General features: G+C 38.8%; 1 protein-coding gene across 1 annotated transcript in view; it reads left to right on the forward strand.

The window, feature by feature from the left end:
• AGBL1 (AGBL carboxypeptidase 1) overlaps positions 1 to 21,993 on the forward strand; it is a 779,202-nt gene that overhangs the window by 651,768 nt on the left and 105,441 nt on the right. The gene's annotated exons all lie outside the window — the stretch shown is intronic.

Raw genomic sequence — 21,993 nt, forward strand, 5'->3', positions numbered from 1 at the left:
ATGCCATTGATAATAACAATAGCAACAACAACTGTAATAATAATAATAACTCTACAGATATTTATTTATTTATTTATTTATTTATTTATTTTTTAACATCTTTATCGGAGTAAAATTGCTTTACAATGGTGTGTTAGTTTCTGCTTTATAATAAAGTGAATCAACTATACATATACATATATTCCCATATCTCCTCCCTCTTGTGTCTCCCTCCCACCCTCCCTATCCCACCCCTCTAGGTGGTCACAAAGCACTGAGCTGATTTCCCTGTGACTGAGATTTGTGTTTTATGTGTTTGGACAATTAGTTGGTGGTTTACTCAGGCAATCTCCCAAATATTTTCCCATAAGAAAAATGTTCTAGATTACTTGCAGATTCTCAGAATATGTCACTAAAGAACTATTTAACTCCCAAAGTGGCTGAGAATTTTTTTCTCCTCGATAAATAAAAGCAGGAAATGTTGCTAATAATTTGTGCTCAACGAATCAGAGAAAAAAAAATAAAAATGCTCATTTTATTGAAAAAATGTATATTTAAAGAGGATGGGGAAATAGATGAAATGGAATTCTAAGATCGGTTTCTAGGAGGTCTATAGGACTTTAGAAATTACGGTCCCTGCTCCTTTGCATTATGTTACTTCTAAGGCTATAATGTTCCTTTTTTGTTGATGGAGGTAAACGCCTAATACGACTCTCGCCTTTATTGACCGGGATTATTGTCATTTGTCAGGAGATGGATCAAAAATGAAATGAAGTGAAGGACAGATATCTTCATGGGTAGGAAATGAGCAGACAGAAAGGTTGGGGGGATGGATGTGAGTGCATGTGAAAGAGCTTGTTTGATGGGGAAAGGCAGAGGGGAAAAAGAGAAGTTGACATGCTTGTATGGTCTCTCTGAGGAGCAAGAAAGTGGGTTGAATTAGAAAGTTAGTCCAACTGCCACTGCTTGGGATTATTGAGCTTTGCAATAGCCTTACTTCCAGAAACAAACCAAGGATTGCAATGGAGGGAGATAAAGGCAGAAAGAAGCAAGATAGTATAGGCAACTGTACAGGTAAACAGAGGATGATAAAATATGAGCTGTATGTGGATGCAATCATATGTAGTAAAAGTTTTAAAACATTGACAAGATAAGAGACATGCTGTTGTCATATGGGGTTACCAGAGGAGTAACATAGGGATAGAATGTGAGCACTGGATGAAGTATTTAACTAAGTGTGTCTAATGCTCATTGTGTGTGTATGTGTGTGTGTGTGTGTTTAAGAAGGATCTGAGACAAATATGTAAAATGTTAACATGGGTTAAATCTATAAAATGAGTACATGGATGCCTGTTATAAATCCTCCATACTCTTTTGTATATTTAAGTTACCTTTTAGGATAAAAAAATTAAAAAATAAAAATAAACACATTGTTTATAATCAACAAGGATGCTGATAATAGTGTTATAGATTTGATAATCTACTCTACAAATACTTCATTTTCTAACATAATTTTATTAAGGTCACCTTGCCTCAGTTGCTGAGGTCATTAAGAGATGAAATGTCTAACTCATTTTGACCGTGAAGTTTTTTTAAGATCTTGCAGGTGAACGTTAAAGTTTCTTTTTGATGTTAATTTGGGCCACCTTTGAGCTGTGTAGATGTAGATTATACAGAAAAAACCTGATTAATCAATCTCCACTCTGATGAACCTATTTCTAGACAATAATAAAGAGCACAGAACCTCTGTAATCAGTTCCTCTAGGATGCCTTTGATTCCCCAAGAGATGTGTTACCATTACAGGTGGGAAGATGGGAAGATGGTGGGATTGTGTTCTTAGGAGAAACTGTAAGGATAGAAAACTTGGCAAGACCCACAAGCTGTATCTTATGAGGGGAATGGATTTGAATCTGTTCTACGCCATACCATGATGCAGGCATGTGGCATTAGGATGGCATGTGTGCTTTTTTCATATTTGAAAATGATATAGGTCCAGAAGCAGGAAAGCACCTGACTTGTGTTGTTTTCCTAATAGTTGGGATTATCTGTCTCCAGTTCCCTTGCCTTACTGTCCTTACAATAAATCACTTTTTTTTTGGACAAATAATATTCGTGCTCCTAGTAAGAACCATGCACTGTGATGAGACACAGCCAACCCAGATACTTTCATCAGGACCCTCACAGTCTAGTGAGAAAGAGAAGCAGGTGACAGACAACCGTGATCCCAACTCGGTAAGCTCTGTTGTTGAAGACACTCGGTGTCCTAGAGTGGGGCAGGAAGGGCACCCAGCTTACAACTGGTGGGTCACAGGGAGCATTCTGGAGAATGTAGCACCTTTTATTTTATTAGCTAAATAGGAAAGATGAGGGAGTGTGTCAGTTAGGCTTCCCCCGAAATCTGAATCAATAGGATATATAGAGATTTACATGAAAAGAGATTTCCCATAGGAATTGGCTCACGCTGTTATGGAGGCCAAGAAATCCCGCCATCTGCAAGCTGGAGACCCAGGAAAGCTGATGGTATAATTCAGTCTGAGTCCAAGGGCCTGAGAATCAGGAGTGCTGATGCCTGAGGGCTGGAAAAGATGATGTCCCAGCTCAAGCAAAAAGAGCAAATTCTCCCTCCATGTTTTTTTGTTGTTGTTGTTCTTCCAACCCTCAAAGGATTGGGTGATGCCCACTTGCACTGCTGAGGTTGATATTTACTTGGTCTTACCCATTCAAATGCTAAGCTCTTATGGAAACACCCTCATAGACACACCCAGAAATAATGTTTTACCAGCTACCTGGGCATCACTTAGCTGAGTCAAGTTGACATACAAAATTAATCCACATGGAGCATACTCCACATAGTAGCAGCAGTACTTTCAAATCTCTGGAGCTGTAAGGGGCTGAGGTATGGTAGAAGACATTCTAAGCACAGACTAGAGTCATGGCATGATGTTGAAGTGTTTTGAGGTGGTAATGACTAGACTTCTGTTTTAAAAATAAAATCCCTCTCATAGCAGTGTAGATGCTGCCCTATGGGAAGATGAGTCTGAAGACAAAAATATATCTGTGGCTGGGAGATACTTTATAGCCAAGGGAGTGATAAAAAGTAAATAAAATTAACCAGAATTATAGGGATCTTATGTGACCCTCTGGCTTCTTGGTGTTTTCAGTAGACTGAACTAGATAGAGTCTTTAGGCTGTTTGTAAGAAAGGAAGAGTAGAACCTAGTTTAGTGAGAAATTGCTTGCTTTAAAGTACTTTAGCTCTTTAACACCCCGGTTTGTTGAAATGTCTCATAATGGTAATAATGATAATAACAGCAACCAACACTTACTGAATTCTTTCTATGTGCCAGTCATTGTTCTAAAGTTCATGTGTATTTGCTTACTGAACTCTGACTACAACCCAATGAAATAGGTTGCAGTTCTTCTCTCATTTAACAGATAAAGCCCAGAGAGATTAAATCATTTTCCCCAGATCACGTGGGTAGCCAATGAGTGTAGCCGGGTGTCAAACCCAGGAGGTCTGGCTCCAGAAACCATGCCCTGACTCCCATGCTATACCACCTCCTATAGTAAAACCATTTTATGTTTTCATTTACAAAGCCCTTTCACTGTTCTTGCTTGTTTGATTGTTTACATGTTACTTAGAATATGTTTTCTTTAGACCAGACACTGCTCTTTTGACAAAGGTGTTATAACCTAACCTGGTGGTTTTGTACTTCTGACTCTGTGTCCTAGACAAGTTAATAATTGGTGTCATCATTAAACTCATTGGTAACGAAATTATTTCATTTAACCTTTTCATTTTCTTCTAGACCCATCAATTATAAGAGATACAAAATTTATATGAGAAGATAGATGGTCATATAAAAATGTTTCTGGTATAGAAGAACAAGTCATAGTGATTTATATTTCAGCGTGGAGAGTCCCTTATTCATCCATCCATCCATTTGTCAAATATCTATTGAGTGCTAACTATACACTGGATGCTGCTCATGTACTAGGGATATAAAGTCAAATAGACACGGTCCTTGCCCTCCAAGATCTCTCAGTCAACTGGGTCTCATCAAATTCTTATTTCTGCTGCTGTCTATAATGGGAGAGACAGGGTAGTGGGAATCAGGAAGGCTTCTATTTAGTGAAGCCAAGAAATCAAATGATCAGAGATGATAAGAATTTTTTTTTTAAATAATCTTTTTTTAAGAAAAATCTTGGCAAAAGAATCTCAACACACACACACATACACACACAACTCTGCTCTGAGAAGCTACTGACAAACCACAGAGCCCCCTTTTAAAATCTGGATGGAGAAGAGGAAGAAATGATAGCCCTGACTTAATGATTTGGAGTAAATTAGTAAATAGTGCTACATTAAAATTTAAGTAGGAAATTTATGTTGTATTAAATAGTAATCTTGTTTAAGAATTAATGGCGAAGTATCCAGTTTCATCTAATGTTTACTTCCCTTGAACTATTTTTTAAAGAAATATCAATCTTTTTAAAACACAATTAGCAATAGGTGAAGTTCCGATTGTTAAATATATTTTAAAGAGTGATTGACTGTGAAGAGGTGAGTCTTGAAAATCTAGGGAAATAGATACCCCCAGATTAACCTTTGGTCATCAAGTGTAGCAGCAAGGCAGGCATTCTGGTGATGCATCTGTGAAAGCAGAAAGCAGAGACATAGACTACTCAGCCTGTGTCTTGTGAGATTATAAATTATTCTAAAATAGGTAAAGCTAAGCTAGGGAAAGATAGCTTCCAGCCCCCACCCCCCACCCCTTACTTGTTTGTATTCCTCTTACTATAAGAACTTTAACATGCTTATTGTTATTATTAGATTCCCTAATAATAAATGCAGAGGAGACTTGTTACCAAAAGCATGGTCTGAGGTTCAGAGGGTAGCAAATATTCCAGAGGCAAACAGACACAGAATCCCTATCTTGAACTGAAGAAAACAATATAGCATTTGTTGAGCTCCAAACAGTTTTTTGTTAACTCATTTGACTTAACAGCTCTCAACTTGTCTTCAATTTATTAACATTTCCATTTTAGAGTTGAGAAAACCGAGCCTTGCTTTTGAGGTTTTTCCCAAGATCACACAGTCCATCAGAGTAAGAACAGTGGTTTTAAAGTCAGATTTTCTGATGTCACGACCAGTGCTATTTCCGCTTCTTGATGTTCTTACCAGTGGTATTCTGAAAAACATGCCACTGTCTCTCTGATGGCGTAAGATGCTGACGTTGAGAAATCAGGCAAACTTGTATTCTATTCAAATGTGAGATTTTGCAGAACTCAAACCAAGGGGTGTAAAGGTACAGACCTCTCCTTCCCCTCACCAGAGAATATTTGCTTATATTCTAGAGTGAAAATAGAATTTATTTCCCCTGCCCTCAACTCCAACCTCCATCTCTCTCTCTGGAGGGGAGGGCGGACAACCCACCAGCAGCTCTGCATTCGGGGCCCTTGCCTGTAATACACCCATTGCATGTGCAGGAGCCATCAAGCCCTCACTGGATCTGGGGGTTGGACACTGGGAATTGACGTAATGTATTGCTCTGGCAGCTGCTTTGCTGTGAGTAATAAACTGTCTTTATCTCTCACCTGGAGGTCTCATGTTATCCGGCAAGTAGGTGACAGTCCCATACTGTTCACAATGTCTGACATAGCACCATGTTTTCAATGTTTAATCTCTCCAGCTATTCACTCATCCAACAGCTTTTTAAAAGAGCACTTATTATACATGAGAGATTCCTTTAAGCCCTTGGGATATAGCATAGAAGAGGCCCCTGACCTATGGGGCTTACATTCCAGGGCCTGAGTAAACACTAAACAAATTAAACGGCTAATGTTTATCTGGTGGTAACTTCTGTGAAGGAAATCTAATAGTACAATGTGGTAGAGAGACTTGATTTGGGACACAGGCCAGTCTAGACAGGTGGTCAGACATGGTCTCTCTAGATTGGTGAGATAATTATAATGAGACAGTGATTCTTACACAGGGTTGATTTTGTCTCCTCAGGAGACATTTGGCAATGTCTGGACACACCTGTGATTGTCAAGACTGAGGGAAGGTGGAATTACTACCAGCATCTACTGGACAGAGACCAGGGATGCTGCTAAAAATTGTGCAATTCATAAGCCTATCTTCCACAACAAAGAATTACCGCATCCAAAATGTCAATAGGGCTGAGATTTAGAAACCTTATAATAGGGTGACAGCGCTGCATCAGAAGTAAGAAAGACACTATGATTGCACATTTAGGGGGTTATTATAACTCCCTGAAGGGTGGCCAGAGAAGCCTTGACTGAAGAACTGTGTTTTGAGATGAATTGTAAAGATAACTAGGGGTTTTTCAAGTAGATGTGATGGGCATTATAGGAGTAGGTTCTCTCAAAGGCTGGGGTATATGACGCAGTTTTCCCACCGCAGAACTTCCCGATCCCCAAGGATACTGGGGACCCCCTTGTGGCAGGACATTAGAAGTAGTCAGGGTAAGGGGAGAGATCTGTTCTCTCTTGAAATTTTTGAAAGGACTTGGTCTGAGATTCACTGTCAGTGTATGTTTGCACAGAGCTGTAACATACCTACCATGTTCAGACATCCTCTCTGTGTTAGGGACAAGGGGGCAGACTGGCCAGCTCATCTCATATCTGTTTCTGTTCATCTTGGGCACACAACTAGATTACCTATCTCACCTCCACTCTCAGGAAGATGTAGCCATCTGACTGGGTGCAGGCGTGAGGAGGGAGGTGTCCACCTCCAGGCCCTACTCATTAAGCCTCCCATGTGTGGCCCTCACTCTATTTCCCCATCCACTGGTTGAAAGCAAAGGACTTTAAGGCTCTGAGGATGGAGACCTCACAAGATAGAAGGAGGCTGGACCGTGAATCACTGCATGAAACACATTGTGCTGGAATTTACTTTGGCAAAAACTAAGTTTTTATGGTATTAAGCTACTGGGATTTCAGCGTTGATCTATTATAACAGGAAGTGCTACCATGATCAGTATAGATAGAGCTAAGTACTTGAAGTCCATTATCCCTAATCCTTTCAATGACCTTACAATACAGGTGTTATTACTTGTATTTTAAACATAGGAGAAAGGGCTCCAAGTGGTTAAGTAACATAAAGTAGTAAGTGGAGAGAATTAGGAATCAAATGCATAATCTTTCCAATATGCTAAGTAGCTATGCACTGTCCTTCTGCAAGAAGTAGCTTTGAATGACTGGATAACTTTTTCAAGGGAGAGCTTCTCTACAGAGATTTGCATCTTTCCTTATCTTTCCCTATTTCTTCTGGTGCAGAGGGGGAACAAATAGTTTTCTTCCAAGTTCCCATGCCTGGCGTAGTATACAGATGCAGCATTCTCATCATCTAAAATATTTGACCCAGTACAAGAGGTAACATGATTGGTGAATAGAAACTGCTCTTGCAGAAGTGGTACTGTGCTTGTCAGACAGTCACGGATGAAAAAAAAAAACCTTCACAAATAGCGTTGCTTGTAATTTTCCTTATTTTTTTTCTTCAACGAATTGAGAATGTACACGAAGCAAAGGATCTTCTCCCTCTCTCAGCTGCTGGAAGTTGCATTTCATTTCCTAGTGAGAGAGTTTATGGCTCCCCAAGACTGCTGGAAGGAGGAGTTACCAGTAATCAGATAGAGTCATAAAGGAAACGGGTGTTTACATGAATGAGCCCTGGGAAATCCTAAGGACCTTTCTATGGACAGGGATGAGGTCAGGGCCTGAAAGGTGTAGCCTTTATGTCTTTGATGTGACACATCGGAAGGAAAAAAAAAAAAGGACCAGCATCGCTGGGTCTCAGAGTGTAAGAAATGAGGCTGGGGAAACACATGAGGCCTTGGTTTTTCAGTCTGTCCAGTACCTTTGGGAAACTATCACTCCTCCTTTCTTAGTCCTTGAAATTTAGTTGGGGCTGAGCACTACCTTCTACTTCCAGGATTGGGCAACCGACCCAACCTTGACCTGTTACTTATTTCTCTCTCCATCTCCCGCCTCTGTCTGCAGCCACAATGATTGTTATGGGAACAGCTATATCACCTAAGCAGCACCAGTAAGAACCATCCTTAGGATGGTTCAGGTGCTGTCATGGGAAAGTTCTTTCTGATTATAGATATATCTAATTAGCTGGGCCTGGTAACCCTTGGGGTATCAGGGATATTCCTTAAGGAGAGCCTAAGAATGCAACCTCACAGAAGAAAGCATTACTAGAAGATTTGAAAAAAAAAAAAAAAAGTAAAACACACCCAGATGATATTATTAGGGATTGTGTCTAGGGATATAGTCATAAATGAAATCAACCAAATGCTTAAGTTTTCCATTTTAGGAGCCTTGCATTTTCTTGTTTTGTCTAAGTTAGTTTGAGTTGGGCTGTTCTCATTTGCAGCCTAAAGGAATACATATCGGGCATGTTCCTCTAGGCCAGGGTAAGGATATGAACATTTTTCCGAACAGCAATGATAAATTATTGAAGGATTTAAGCAAGAGACATGCTCAGGTTTGTGTTTCAAAGAGATCATACTGGCTGCACAGTGGAGAGCGTATGTCAGAGGGCCAGCAATGGTGAGAGTAACAGGTGATTAGTTAATCTAGATGACAGAGGTGAGTAGCGTTGATTTGAGTAGTGGAGCTCACATTGGAGAAAATAACACACGTTAGAGAGATATTTAGGGTATACAATTAATGTATTAATGAACTAAGGATGGAAATTAAGAAGGAGAGAGTTGTTAAGAATCACTCCTAAGATTCTGGCTTGGGAAAGTGGTTGAATTAGAGAGTTGCTCAAGGAAAAATAGAGCAACCTTTAAGAATAACAAGTGTGGAAGTGATGGAAAGATCGTGAGTTCACTTTTGAATACACTATATTTGTGGTACCTTTATCACATTCACATGGAAATTTCAGTTCGGTAGCTGGAAAGTTGGACCCAAATTTCAGTGAAGAGCTCTGGACGGGAGATGTACATTTGCAAGTCATCTGTGAATTGATGGGAATTTAATTCATGGGCACTTATAAGATCAGAGAGTAAAAGGTTAAGAGTGAGTAGAGAAGAGGCCTGGGGCTAGGCCTTGGGGATATATTAGGCCCAATATGTAATGGTTAAGTAGAAAAAGAATGAGTCTGCAAATGAAGATAGAGAAAGGGCAACCAGAGAGGTAGGAGGAAATCAAGGAGGCCTTTGTACCAACTAAGGCAGGAGAAAAGTGTTCCAGGATCCTGTGGTCAACATTGCTGATGGCTGCTGACAGGTCTGATAAGCTGAGAACTGAGAAATACTAATCAGATTTAGCAACATGCATGCCACCGGTGACCTTAGGACTCGTTTCAGGAGTGTGATCGGAGCAAGAGTCAGATGGGGTGGGTTGAGGGGCAAATGAGGAGTAAGGAAATGGAGACAGCTTATCATAAATAATGCTTTCAGGCCAGTAAGCCCTTCACATGCAGTAGTGAACTACCAGAAGCTAAATACATGCTTGGCCAATGAGATTTGGGGTTAGATTTGCCTAAATCTCTCAGAATCAAGAGCACAGGTATGCCTGGCTCTCTGTCCATGGTACACTTTTGTTCAGTCAACATTTATTAAGCCTATACCCCATGTTAGGCTCTGGGTTATAAAGGTGCACAAGACTTGTGTCTTGGCTTTGAAGAACTGTCATATAGATGGGGAGATAGACTTGCAAAGACTGTGGTCTAATTCAACATGGTAATTCAGTGAAGGAATACAGAGGAGATAGTCCTGAGGGGAAGCAGCAAAGGCCTCCTGAAGGAGGTGACAGCTGAACCAAGTCTTGAAGTATATGTGGGATTTAAGTTTATCCTTGTGGAAATACAACTCTTCCATACATGGAGCCAATCCATAAAATATGGACATCAATACAATTAGCCTTCATGCACCCAAAGTGTAAGTGTACAGAAAACCAGAAGTCAGTTAGTTTGCTTACACTCATCACATGGCCTAACCACCACTAGTTGGCTCTATATGCACTGAAAAAAGGAAAAGGCAGAGCTGTTAGGTGTATATTGAAAAGAATCTCTCCTAGATTTCTTATCTCCATGGGGTTTCAGAATGAAATATATCAGCTCCACAGGGAAGCCCCTGACAGATGGGAACCTATTTAACAAGCCATGGAAAATGAATAGTTTGGCTCTGAAAAGGACCACATAGTCAGAGAAAAATCTATTCTCAGCGATGTGGGTGTTGGCAGGACCCAATGACCCACATTCAGAAAAATTTGTCTATTAATTAGGGCAGGTCGTTCCATCCCAGAAGGCTCTGCCTAGCAACTGTAACCAAGAGCATCTGCAACTTCAGTCCTATGAAAGAACTTCAGTGTGAGGAATCAGAGTGGAGTGGGTAGTAGCAAGAGAAGTCTCTGAACTTGAGCCTGACTGCTCTATCTGTGCCCCTACTTTTTGCTTCACCCAGATGAATAGTTTCTGATAGCTCAACAGATCCCCAAGACAGCACCTCTCTCCCCCAACAAACTTAAACTCTGTGTGGCCTTTTCATCTGGCCCTTGAGTACCAGCGATGGATGGTTTCAAATAAGGATATTAAAACAATGTTTGAGGGTCATTACAGGATGGTTGAGACATGGAACAGGTACAATGGAAGTTTTCATACACCCTTGGTTTACCATTTGTTTGATTCAATTCATTCATTAAACAAATATTTATTTCACATATTTCATAGATGAGGGGCACAATATTGAACAAAACAGAGTACCTGTGCTCAAAAACTTAAAATCTATGTGAGGAAATCAATAAAGTCATTTCAGTGCAGTGAGATCATTGTTACCATAAGGAGACTTAAATGTAGGGGGCTGTAAGTACAGGGAGCCCGGGGAAGAGGTAGGCAACCCAATCTTTGAAGAATCCTGGAAGGCTGATGGGGGAGTTAACCTGTAAGGAAAATTAAGATTCATGCTGAGGAAAAAGGAGATGGTGGTGTTCTATGAAGTGCTAACGACATGTATCAAGGCAGCAGACATGAGCAGGGCATCTTTGTTGAATGACTAATGGCTTGAGATTGAGAGAGCTAAAATAGGAGTATAAGAATTGAGATGGAGAGGTTAGCAGGGGCTAGATCATGTAGGGTCTCAAATGCCATGCAAAGGAGCTACAGTGTTACCCTCTAGGTAGTCAAAGAACAGTTGTTTTTGTTTTTGTTTTTTTTATTGAAGTATAGTTGATTTACAATGTCATGTTAGTTTCAGGTTTTATAGCACACTGATCCAGCTATACATACATACATATATTCATATCTATGCATATATGAATATCTATATGTATATTTTTTCAGATTATTTTCCCTTATAGGTTATTACAAGATATTGAGTACAGTTCCCTGTGCTATATGGTCCTTGTTGGTTATCTTACCTATTTCATTTATAGTAGTGTGTATGTTAATCTCAAACTTCTAATTTATACCCCCCCTTCTGCTTTAGCAATCATAAGTTTGTTTTCTATATCTGTGGGTCTATTTCTGTTTTGTAAATAAGTTCATTTGTATTCTTTTTTTTTTTTTTTTCAGATTCCACATGTAAGCGATATCATGTAATATTTGTATTTCTCTGTCTGGCTTACTTCACTTTGTATGATAATCTCTAGGTCCGTAGAACAGTTTTAACTGGAAAGGAAACACACTCATGTTTGTATTTTGGAAAATATTCCCTAATCACTAATTCATTCATATTAAGAAAAGACATATGAAGCCTCTGTTTAGGCCGGGCACTGGGCTGAGCTCTGGGACTTACAGTGGTGTGCAAAGCAGGCATAATCCCTGCCCTTGTAGAATTTATAAGTAAAATAGACATTACACAAATGATTTAAAGGGTTGATAACATATCAGTGTGAGACATGAAGAGATGGAGGATTGAGGCAGGGAGGCAACTTAGAGTCCACTTGTAGAAAATCAGACGGAAGATGGTGGTGGCTTACACCAAGGCAGAGAGTGGAGTTGGGAGGGATGGATTGATTCCAGAGATTGTTGTAGAGGTAGAGGTCATAAGACAGCTGAGATCTCCTGGTGACCATAACTTCCCCTAATGGAATGACATGACAGGGCTCAGTCTGTTCCGTGGAGAAAAAGGAACCTATTCAAATTTTGCAAATCAATTTGGAGAGATCTGTCAATATATCATACCCTCGGGCAGAAGATCACTCGTCATAGCCAGTTTCTGGGCAGCTAATATGAAGAAGGATTGGTACAGGTTGAGATGCAAAAGTCTATTTACAATTTCATATTTGTGTTCTTTCATGGGCCAGAGCTCCTGCAGTTGTAGATTTTTCTTCTATTTTTAACTCATGGCAGGAGATTTTTTTTTTTTCCCCAAGATAGTGCTATATTTTAAATTAAATATTTATTTATGGATATCTCAAACACATAAAAACAGGCAGAAAATAATGTAACAGACCTATGGAGCCATCACTAATATTTCAAAAAGTTAACTTTGTGTCATATTTGCTTTAGGTATCTTTCTTAAACAGTTAAGATGTAATTAAATCATGATTGCTCTCTTCAACATCCTGAATATCTCAGCGGAAACAATCACTGCAAGTTGGTGAATGTCATTCCATATACTTCAACATTTACTTGACATGGATGTATCCACAAACAAAACATAGTCTATTTTAAAATCTTACAGAAATTGTATCATACTTGATCATTTTTCTACCTTGTCTTCTTCAATCAAAATGTTGCTCTTGAGATTTCTCTATGTTGATAAAAGTGGATTTTGTTCATTTATTCTAATAACAGTATATATCCCACTGCACTGATAATCAGAGTTTATAAATCTGTTTCCTTTACTGAGACACAGTAAATTTCTCCCTGTTCTTTCACTTGCATGAAAGTTCCTCTGTGATAGCTATCGAGAATCAGAATTGCTGGTCTGCATCCTCATCAATACTTGGTGATCCGTGTAGTTACTTTTTTTTTTTTTAACATCTTTATTGGAGTATAATTGCTTTACAATGGTGTGTTGGTTTCTGCTGTATAACAAAGTGAATCAGCTATATGTGTACATACATCCCCGTATCTCCTGCCTCTTGCGTCTCCCTCCAAACCTCCCTATCCCACCTCTCTAGGTGGTCACAAAGCACCGAGCTGATCTCGCTGTGCTTTGCGCCTGCTTCCCACTAGCTATCTATTTTACATTTGGTAGTGTATATATGTCCGTGCCACTCTCTCACTTCGTCCCAGCTTACCCTTCCCCCTCCCTGTGTCCTCAAGTCCATTTTCTACATCTGAGTCTTTATTCCTGTCGTGCCCCTAGGTTCTTCATAACATTTTTTTTTCTTTTAGATTCCATATATATGTGTTAGCATACGGTATTTGTTTTTCTCCTTCTGACTTACTTCACTCTGTATGACAGACTCTAAGTCCATCCACCTCACTACAAATAACTCAATTTCATTTCTTTTTATGGCTGAGTAATATTCCACTGTATATATGTGCCACATCTTCTTTATCCATTCATCTGTCGATGGACACTTAGGTTGCTTCCATGTCCTGGCTATTGTAAATAGAGCTGCAATGAACATTGTGGTACATGACTCTTTTTGAATTATGGTTATCTCAGGCTATATGCCCAGTAGTGGGATTGCTGGGTCATATGGTAGCTCTATTTTTAGTTTTTTCAGGAACCTCCATACTGTTCTCCATAGTGGCTGTATCAATTTACATTCCCACCAACAGTGCAAGAGGGTTCCCTTTTCTCTACACCCTCTCTGGCATTTATTGTTTGTAGATTTTTTGATGATGGCCATTCTGACTGGTGTGAGGTGATACCTAATTGTAGTTTTGATTTGCATTTCTCTAATGATTAGTGATGTTGAGCATTCTTTCATGTGTTTGTTGGCTATCTGTGTATCTTCTTTGGACAAATGTCTATTTAGGTCTTCTGCCCATTTTTGGATTGGGTTGTTGTTTTTTTTGATATTGAGCTGCATGAGCTCCTTGTATATTTTGGGGATTAATCCTGTGTCAGTTGCTTCATTTGCAAATATTTTCTCCCACGCTGAGGGTTGTCTTTTTGTCTTGTTTATGGTTTCCTTTGCTGTGCAAAAGCTTTGAAGTTTCATTAGGTCCCATTTGTTTATTTGTGTTTTTATTTCCATTTCTCTAGGAGGTGGGTCAAAAAGTATCTTGCTGTGATTAATGTCATAGAGTGTTCTGCCTATGTTTTCCTCTAAGAGTTTTACAGTCTCTGGCCTTACATTTAGGTCTTTAATCCATTTTGAGTTTATTTTTGTGTATGGTGTTAGGGAGTGTTCTAATTTCATTCTTTTACATGTAGCTGTCCAGTTTTCCCAGAACCACTTATTGAAGAGGCTGTCTTTTCTCCATTGTATATTCTTGTCTCCTTTATCAAAATTAAGGTGACCATATGTGCGTGGGTTTATCTCTGGTCTTTCATCCTGTTCCATTGATCTATATTTCTGTTTTTGTGCCAGTACCAAACTGTCTTGATTACTGTAGCTTTGTAGTATAGTCTGAAGTCCAGGAGCCTGATTCCTGCAGCTCCGTTTTTCTTTCTCAAGATTGCTTTGGCTATTCAGGGTCTTTTGTGTTTCCATACAAATTGTGAAATTTGTTGTTCTAGTTCTGTGAAAAATGCCATTGGTAGTTTGATAGGGATTGCATTCAATCTGTAGACTGCTTTGGGTAGTATAGTCATTTTCAGAATGTTGATTCTTCCAATCCAAGAACGTGGTATATCTCTCCATCTGTTTGTATCATTTTTACTTTCTTTCATCAGTATCTTATATATTTCTGTATACAGGTCTTTTGTCTCCTTAAGTAGGTTTATTCCTAGGTATTTTATTCTTTTTGTTGCAGTGGTAAATGGGAGTGTTTCCTTAAATTCTCTTTCTGATTTTTCATCATTAGTGTTTAGGAATGCAACAGATTTCTGTACATTAAATTTTGTATCCCGCTACTTTACCAAATTCATTGATTAGCTCTAGTAGTTTTCTGATAGCGTCTTTAAGATTCTCTATGTATGTACCATGTCATCTGCAAACAGTGACAGCTTTACTATTTCTGTTCCAATTTGGATTCCTTTTTTTTTCTTTTCTTCTCTGATTGCTGTGGCTAAAACTTCCAAACCTATGTTGAATAACAGTGGTGAGAGTGGACAACCTTGTCTAGTTCCTGATCTTAGTGGAAATGGTTTCAGTTTTTCACCATTGAAAATGATGTTGGCTGTGGATTTGTCATATATGGCCTTTATTATGTTGAGGTTAGTTTCCTCTATGCCTACTTTCTGGAAAGTTTTTTATCATAACTTGGTGTTGAATTTTGTTGAAAGCTTTTTCTGCCCCTAATGAGATGATCATATGGTTTTTATTATTCAGTTTGTTAATATGGTGTATCACATTGATTGATTTGTATATATTGGAGAATCCTTGCATTCCTGGGATAAACCACACTTGATCATGGTGTATGATCCTTTTAGTGTGCTGTTGGACTCTGTTTGCTAGTATTTTGTTGAGGATTTTTGCATCTATGTTCATCAGTGATGTTGACCTGTAGTTTTCTTTCTTTGTGACATCTTTGTCTGGTTTTGGTATCAGGGTGATGGTGGCCTCGTAGAATGAGTTTGGGAGTGTTCCTCCCTCTGCTGTATTTTGGAAGAGTTTGAGAAGGATAGGTGTTAGCTCTTCTCTAAATGTTTGATGGAATTCGCCTGTGAAGCCATCTGGTCCTGGGCTTTTGTTTCTTGGAAGGCTTTTACTCACAGTTTCAATTTCAGTGCTTGTGATTGGTCTGTTTATATTTTCTATTTCTTCCTGGTTCAGTCTCGGAAGGTTGTGCTTTTCTAAGAATTTGTCCATTTCTTCCAGGTTGTCCATTTCATTGGCATAGAGTTGCTTGTAGTAATCTCTCATGATCCTTTGTATTTCTGCAGTGTTAGTTGTTACTTCTCCTTTTTCATTTCTAATTCTATTGATTTGAGTCTTCTCCCTTTTTTTCTTGAGGAGTCTGGCTAATGGTTTATCAATTTTGTTTATCTTCTCAAAGAACCAGCTTTTAGTTTTATTGATCTTTGCTATTGTTTCCTGCATTTCTTTTTCACTTATTTCTGGTCTGATCTTTATGATTTCTTTCCTTCTGCTAACTTTGGGTTATTTTTCTTCTTTCTCTAATTGCTTTAGGTTTAAGGTTAGGTTGTTTATTTGAGATGCTTCTTGTTTCTTGAGGTAGGATTGTATTGCTATAAACTTCCCTCTTAGAACTGCTTTTGCTGCATCCCATAAGTTTTGGGTCATCATGTTTTCATTGTCATCTGTTTCTAGGTATTTTTTGATTTCCTCTTTGATTTCTTCAGTGATCTCTTGGTTATTAAGTAGTGTATTGTTTAGCCTCCATGTATTTGTATTTTTTACAGATTTTTTCCTGTAATTGTTATCTAGTTTCATAGCGTTGTTGTCAGAAAAGATACTTGATACAATTTCAATTTTCTTAAATTTACCAAGGCTTGATTTGTGACCCAAGATATGATCCATCCTGGAGAATGTTCCATGAGCACTTGGGAAGAAAGTGTATTCTGTTGTTTTTCGATGGAATGTCCTATAAATATCAATTAAGTCCATCTTGTTTAATGTGTCATTTAAAGCTTGTGTTTCCTTATTTATTTTCATTTTGGATGATCTGTCCATTGGTGAAAGTCGGGTGTTAAAATCCCCTACTATGATTGTGTTACTGTCGATTTCCCCATTATGGCTGTTAGCATTTGCCTTATGTATTGAGGTGCTCCTATGTTCGGTGAATAAATATTTACAATTGTTATATCTTCTTCTTGGATTGATCCATTGATCATTATGTAGTGTTCTTCTTTGTCTCTTGTAATAGTCTTTATTTTAAAGTCTATTTTGTCTGATATGAGAATTACTACTCCAGCTTTCTTTTGAGTTCCATATGCATGGAATATCTTTTTCCATCCCCTCACTTTCAGTCTGTATGTGTCCCTAGGTCTGAAGTGAGTCTCTTGTAGACAGCATATGTATGGTTCTTGTGTTTTTTATCCATTCAGACAGTCTATGTCTTTTGGTTGGAGCATTTAGTCCATTTACATTTAAGGTAATTATCGATATGTATATTCCTATTACCGTTTTCTTAATTGGTTTGGGTTTGTTATTGTAAGTCTTTTCCTTCTCTGGTGTTTCCTGCCTAGGGAAGTTCCTTTAGCATTTGTTGTAGAGCTGGTTTGGTAGTGCTGAATTCTCTTAGCTTTTGCTTGTCTGTAAAAGTTTTAATTTCTCCATTGAATCTGAATGAGATCCTTGCTGGGTAGAGTAATCTTGGTTGTAGGTTCTTCCCTTTCATCACTTTAAATATGTCCTGCCACTCTCTTCTGGCTTGCAGAGTTTCTGCTGAAAGATCAGCTGTTAAACCTATGGGGATTCGCTTGTATGTTATTTATTGTTTTTCCCTTGCTGCTTTTAATATTTTTTCTTCGTGTTTAATTTTTGATAGTTTGATTAAAATGTGTCTTGGTGTGTTTCTCCTTGGATTTATCCTGTATGGGACTCTGTGTGCTTCCTGGACTTGATTAACTATTTCCTTTCCCATATTAGGGAAGTTTTCAACTATAATCTCTTCAAATATTTTCTCAGTCCCTTTCTTTTTCTCTTCTTCTTCTGGGACCCCTATAATTCGAATGTTGGTACATTTAATGTTGTCCCAGAGGTCTCTGAGACTGTCCTCAATTCTTTCCATTCTTTTTTCTTTATTCTGCTCTGCAGTAGTTATTTCCATTATTTTATCTTCCAGGTCACTTATCTGTTCTTCTGCCTCAGTTATTCTGCTATTGATTCCTTCTAGAGAATTTTTAATTTCATTTATTGTGTTGTTCATCATTGTTTGTTTGCTCTTTAGTTCTTCTAGGTGCTTGTTAGACATTTCTTGTATTTTCTCCCTTCTATTTCCCAGATTTTGGATCATCTTTACTATCATTACTCTGAATTCTTTTTCAGGTAGACTGCCTATTTCCTCTTCATTTTTTTGGTCTGGTGGGTTTTTACCTTGCTCCGTCATCTGCTGTGTGTTTCTCTGTCTTCTCATTTTACTGAACTTACTGTGTTTGCGGTCTCCTTTTCACAGGCTGCAGGTTCATAGTTCCCATTGTTTTTGGTGTCTGCCCCACTGGGTAAGGTTGGTTCAGTGTGTTGTGTAGGCTTCCTAGTGGAGGGGACTAGTGCCTGTGTTCTGGAGGATGAGGCTGAATCTTTTCTTGATGGTGGGCAGGACCGTGTCTGGTGGTGTGTTTTGGGGTGTCTGTGACCTTATTATGATTTTAGGCAGCCTCTCTGCTGATGGGTGGGGTTGTGTTCCTGTCTTGCTAGTTGTTTGGCATAGGGTGTCCAGCACTGTAGCTTGCTGGTCATTGAGTAGAGCTGGGTCTTAGTGTTGAGATGGAGATCTCTGGGAGAGCTTTTGCCATTTGATGTTACGTGGAGCTGGGAGGTCTCTGGTCGACCAGTGTCCTAAACTCAGCTCTCCCACCTCAGGGGCACAGGCCTGACACTTGCCTGGAACAACAAGACCCTGTCAGTCACATGGCTCAGAAGAAAAGGGAGAAAAAAAGAAACAAACAAAAAATAAAATAAAATAAAGTTATTAAAATAAAAAATAATTATTAAATATAAAAAAGTTAAAAAGTGATAAAAAAAAGAAAGAAGAGAGCAACCAAACCAAAAAACAAATCCACCAATGATAACAAGCACTGAAAACTATACTAAAAAATATTTAAAAAAACAAACAAAAAGGACAGACAGAACCCTAGGACAAATGGTAAAAGCAAAGCTATACAGACAAAATCACACAAAGAAGCATATACATACACACTCACAGAAAGAGAAAAAGGAAAATATATATATCTTTGCTCCCAAGTCCACCGCCTCAATTTGGGATGATTCATTGTCTATTCAGGTATTCCACAGATGCAGGGTACATCAAGTTGATTGTGGAGATTTAATCTGCTGCTCCTGAGGCTGCTGGGAGAGTTTTCCCTTTCTCTTCTTTGTTTGCACAGCTACTGGGGTTCAGCTTTGGATTTGGCCCCACATCTGCGTGTAGGTCACCTGAGGGTGTCTGTTCTTCTCTCAGACAGGACGGGTTTAAAGGAGCAGATGATTCAGGGGCTCTGGCTCACTCAGGCCTGGGGGAGGGAGGGGTATGGAATGCGGGGTGAGCCTGCAGCGGCAGAGGCTGGCGTGACATTGCAACAGCCTGAGGCGCGCTGTGCATTCTGCCGGGGAAGTTGTCCCTGGATCACGGGACCCTGGCATTGGTGGGCTGCACAGGCTCCTGGGAGGGGAGGTGTGGATAGTGACCTGTGCTTGCACACAGGCTTCTTGGTGGCTGCAGCAGCAGCCTTAGCGTTTCATGCTCGTCTCTTGTGTCCACACTGAGAGCCACAGCTCGTGCCCGTCTCTGGAGCTCGTTTAGGTGGTGCTCTGAATCCCCTCTCCTCGCGCACCCGGAAACAATGGTCTCTTGCCTCTTAGGCAGCTCCAGACTTTTTCCCGGACTCCCTCCCACTAGCTGTGGTGCACTAGCCCCCTTCAGGCTGTGTTCACGCAGCCAACCGCAGTCCTCTCCCTGGGATCTGACCTCCGAAGCCGGAGCCTCAGCTTCCAGCCCCCACCCACCAGGGTGGGGGAGCAGACAAGCCTCTCGGGCTGGTGAGTGCTGGTCGGCACTGATCCTCTGTGCAGGAATCTCTCCGCTTTGCCCTCCACACCCCTGTTGCTGCGCTCTCCTCCGCGGCTCTGAAGCTTCCCCCCGCCCACCCCCCGTCTCCACCAGTGAAGGGACTTCCTAGTGTGTGGAAACCTTTCCTCCTTCACAGCTCCCTCCCAGAGGTGCAGGTCCCGTCCCTATTCTTTTGTCTCTGTTTTTTCTTTTTTCTTTTGCCCTACCCAAGTATGTGGGGGGTTTCTTGCCTTTTGGGAGGTCTGAGGTCTTCTGCCAGCATTCAGTAGGTGTTCTGTAGGAGTTGTTCCACATGCAGCTGTATTTCTGATGCATTTGTGGAGAGGAAGGTGATCTCCACATCTCACTCCTCCACCATTGTCAAGGTCTCCTCTGTGTAGTTATTTATGAACAGTCTGAAAGTGAAATGATATCTCATTATTGTTTTAACATACAATTCTCTAGTTATTAGTGAGGTTGAGCTTCTTCCCTCACAATTTATGAACCATTTGATTTTCTTCTGCTGTGAGTCACCAATTAATATGCTTTATCCATTTTTCTATTTGCTGTTTCTCTTTCTGTTATATTCATTTTCTTATTGATTTGGAGAAATTTATTCTATATCCTGAATACTTGGTCCTTTGTTTGGTCCAAGGGTTAAAATTATTTTTACCCAGTCTGTAACTTTGTCTTTTCATTTTTCTGCTACTTTAATTTCCTTTATGGAAAATTTTCTGTTTTGTTTTTTTTGTGTGTGTGTCACTTAATATGTTTTGAAATAATTGTATGATTTTTTCCTTTATGACTGCTGTGTCTCTTGTACTGTTTGGGAAATTGTTGCCTAATCTCACAATAAAGTTATTCATTTTCCTGTATTTTCTTCTAAAAGTTTTATAGGATTACTTCTCACACGTCTTTTATCCACCTGAAATTTATTTTCACATATAGATAGAGGTAGAGTTCTAATTTTGTCTTTTTCTATAGGGGCAGCCAATTAACGGTCTCAGCACCATCACCAAAGTCTTTATAATGTCACCTCTGTCACATGCCAAGCTCTCATATATGCAAGGGTCTGTTTCTTTGTTCTATAATCTGTTCCCTTGGACTGTTTTCTATTCCTGTATCCCATATCACCCAGATTAAAATACAGACTACTATATAAAATATACATAAAATAAATAAGCTGCAAGGATATGTTTTACAGTACAAGGAATATAGACAATATTTTATGATAACGTTAAATGGAATATTATCTATAAAATGTTGAATCGCTATGTTGTACACCTGAAACTAATATAATTTGGTAAATCAGCTATACCTCAATAAAATATATTATTTTAATTAATATTACTACTGTGAATATTTATAATTATTTATATATGATATATTTATATTAAATAAAATATCCCTGTATCAATCCATACTCCTTCTTCTGTGCCTTCTCTTTTTTCCTCCTCCTCATCAGTTGCCTCCTTCAGCTTTTTTTCCTTTTTCAACATCACCTTAGCTATTATTCAGTTTTCAGTTTTCATAAGAATTTTAGAATCTGCTTGTCAAGGTTCATGAAAAGTTCTGTTGAAATTTTGACTGGAATTACACTGACTTTGTAGATTAATTTGGGGAGAATCAGGGTCTTTATGATATTGATAATTACCATCCCTGTAGATGTATCTGTGTTCATTTATAGGATTTCTTTTTAGTATTTCCGTAAAATTTTACATTCTGGCCATTAAGGTTTTATACATCAAATATATATATATATATTTATATATATATATATAAATATATATATATTTATATATATATATATTTATATTTATATATGTATATATGTTTGTAATATGTTTTGTCATTAAAACAAGTGCCCATCTGCACTTGTCATCACCTCTATTACCTCTTCTCTGCTTTTTTCCTTTCAATTTTTGTTATCACATAGATACAGAAAAGTGAACAAATTATAACTGGAAGGCTTGATTACAGAGTGATCACGATCAAGTAACTGTCATCCAGATCAACAAAGAGAATATCATGTGCATCCCAGGCATCCTTTTGTGTCTTCTTTGAGTCATTACCCTTCCTAGAGATCTTTCACTAACCTTATTATCAAATACCATTAAATAGTTTGCCTATTAAAAAAAGTTATAGAAACAGAAACATACACTATGCATTCTTTTAGGTTTGACTTGCTTTTACTCAACATAGAGTTTGTAAAATGCATCCATATTGTTGCATAAAATTGTAGACTATTCTTTTTCATTGCTATATAATATTGCATTGTGTGAATACTATTTAACCAT

Source organism: Eschrichtius robustus, chromosome 1 (assembly GCF_028021215.1).
Source record: "Eschrichtius robustus isolate mEscRob2 chromosome 1, mEscRob2.pri, whole genome shotgun sequence".
NCBI classification, from domain to species: domain Eukaryota; kingdom Metazoa; phylum Chordata; class Mammalia; order Artiodactyla; family Eschrichtiidae; genus Eschrichtius; species Eschrichtius robustus.